The 2,500-nt window shown below is 57.1% G+C and overlaps 2 non-coding genes and 1 pseudogene across 2 annotated transcripts in view; all 3 read right to left on the minus strand.

Moving 5' to 3' along the window:
- LOC146143030 (large subunit ribosomal RNA) overlaps positions 1 to 287 on the minus strand; it is a 2,113-nt pseudogene extending 1,826 nt beyond the window's left edge.
- Positions 288 to 558: 271 nt separating this feature from the next.
- LOC146143031 (5.8S ribosomal RNA) lies at positions 559 to 712 on the minus strand. The gene has a single exon (XR_014500958.1). It is a non-coding gene; the product is annotated as a 5.8S ribosomal RNA (ribosomal RNA).
- A 247-nt stretch (positions 713 to 959) lies between these two features.
- The window catches only part of LOC146143032 (small subunit ribosomal RNA), a 1,811-nt gene continuing 270 nt past the window's right edge, over positions 960 to 2,500 (minus strand). The window contains exon 1 of the ribosomal RNA XR_014500253.1: positions 960 to 2,500. This exon is cut by the window's right edge and continues 270 nt beyond it. This is a non-coding gene — a ribosomal RNA (small subunit ribosomal RNA).

The raw sequence follows: 2,500 nt of genomic DNA on the forward strand, positions 1-2,500 counted from the left end.
CCACCCGCTTTGGGCTGCATTCCCAAACAACCCGACTCTGGGAAGACGCCGTAGCGCGCCCGCCTGTCGCCGCCATGGGCCTGACACCCGCTCTGGGAAAAGGCCTCGATCAGAAGGACGCGGGCGACCGGCGAAGCGCGCCGTGACGAATTCCGTACGCCACAATTCCGCGCACTCCAAAAGCGCGCGGATTCGGCGATGGGCACATCCCGCTTCACTCGCCGTTACTGAGGGAATCCTCGTTAGTTTCTTTTCCTCCGCTTAGTAATATGCTTAAATTCAGCGGGTAGCCTCGTCCGACCTCAGGCCGAAAGTAAGGACCGGGACTATTCTTCCCGTTCCGCGCTCGCCGTCGGCGCCGCGCGCCGCCGCGCACCTCGATTCCCGCCCTTGAGCCGCCAGCCGTTGGCCTCTTCGAGGTCGACTCGCCGCCGCCGCGCGGGATTCTGGTCGCGATCGTCGCGCATCGTGCCGTGCTGTCTTGAGCGGGACGGGCGCTCGCGCGTCCGACGCCGCAGCAGCCGCGCGGAGAAATCCCCGCGCGGAACGTTTGCAACGCGACCCTGAGGCGGGCGCGGCCCCGGGATTGACCCGAGGCCGCAATTTGCGTTCAGAACGTCGATGCTCAATGTGTCCTGCAATTCACACTAATTCACGCAGCTAGCTGCGTCCTTCATCGACTCACGAGCCGAGTGATCCACCGCCAAGAGCCATCCACGATTGTTTCGCTCGCACAGTGCCTCGCACTATAGGGTGACAAAATAGACCGCGCCGAGCGGTCGGCCAGGCCGACGCTTGAAGCCGGAGCGCGCGGCACCGCGGCACTCGACGCGCAAACATTACCGGGTGACCGAATCGCCGGCCGGCGCGCCGCTCCTCGCGGGTCGGGCGCCGGGTAGCAAAGACTTTTTCTCTCGCTTGTCCGAGTTTCGCGTTCGCCGAAGCGTTTGCGAGACCGTTAATGATCCTTCCGCAGGTTCACCTACGGAAACCTTGTTACGACTTTTACTTCCTCTAAATGATCAAGTTAGATCGTCTTCTCGGACGCCGGCTCGACCGTTGCCGGCCGCGCCAGGTCCAATCGGAGGACCTCACTAAACCATTCAATCGGTAGTAGCGACGGGCGGTGTGTACAAAGGGCAGGGACGTAATCAACGCGAGCTAATGACTCGCGCTTACTGGGAATTCCTCGTTCAAGGGAAATAATTGCAATTCCCTATCCCTAGCACGACCGGGGTTCAGCGGGTTACCCAGACCTGTCGGCCAAGGCGAGCACATGCTGATCCGGTCAGTGTAGCGCGCGTGCGGCCCCGAACATCTAAGGGCATCACAGACCTGTTATTGCTCAATCTCGTGTGGCTAAACGCCACTAGTCCCTCTAAGAAGTTAGACGCCGACCGATTGGGTCGCGTAACTAGTTAGCAAGCCAGAGTCTCGTTCGTTATCGGAATTAACCAGACAAATCGCTCCACCAACTAAGAACGGCCATGCACCACCACCCACAGAATCAAGAAAGAGCTCTCAATCTGTCAATCCTCACTGTGTCCGGGCCGGGTGAGATTTCCCGTGTTGAGTCAAATTAAGCCGCAGGCTCCACTCCTGGTGGTGCCCTTCCGTCAATTCCTTTAAGTTTCAGCTTTGCAACCATACTTCCCCCGGAACCCAAAGACTTTGGTTTCCCGCAAGCTGCCGGAGAGGTCGTAAAACTAACGCCCCCCGATCGCTAGTTGGCATCGTTTATAGTCAGAACTAGGACGGTATCTGATCGTCTTCGAACCTCTGACTTTCGCTCTTGATTAAAGAAAACATTCTTGGCAAATGCTTTCGCAGTCGTTCGTCTTGCGCCGATCCAAGAATTTCACCTCTAACGGCACAGTACGAATGCCCCCGTCTGTCCCTCTTAATCATTACCTCGCGCTCCGAAAACCAACAAAATAGAACCGAGGTCCTATTCCATTATTCCATGCACCATTATTCAGGCGAATCGCCTGCTTTGAACACTCTAATTTTTTCAAAGTAAACGTTCCGGCCGCCGCCGACACTCAGTCAAGGGCACCGGCGGAGAACCGGAGGTGAGGCCAGGACGGCCAGTACACGCCTTGCGACGGACCGGCCGCCTGCGCCCAAAATCCAACTACGAGCTTTTTAACCGCAACAACTTAAATATACACTTTTGGAGCTGGAATTACCGCGGCTGCTGGCACCAGACTTGCCCTCCAATGGATACTCGTTAAAGGTTTTAAAGTGTACTCATTCCAATTACAGGGCCTCGTTTAGAGTCCTGTATTGTTATTTTTCGTCACTACCTCCCCGCGTCGGGAATGGGTAATTTGCGCGCCTGCTGCCTTCCTTGGATGTGGTAGCCGTTTCTCAGGCTCCCTCTCCGGAATCGAACCCTGATTCTCCGTTACCCGTAAGAACCTCGGTAGGCCAGTACCGTACCGACGAAAGTTGATAGGGCAGACACTTGAATGATCCGTCGCCGGTGCGAGACCGTGCG

Source organism: Ascidiella aspersa, chromosome 5, assembly GCF_963924565.1.
Source record: "Ascidiella aspersa chromosome 5, kaAscAspe10.2, whole genome shotgun sequence".
NCBI classification, from domain to species: domain Eukaryota; kingdom Metazoa; phylum Chordata; class Ascidiacea; order Phlebobranchia; family Ascidiidae; genus Ascidiella; species Ascidiella aspersa.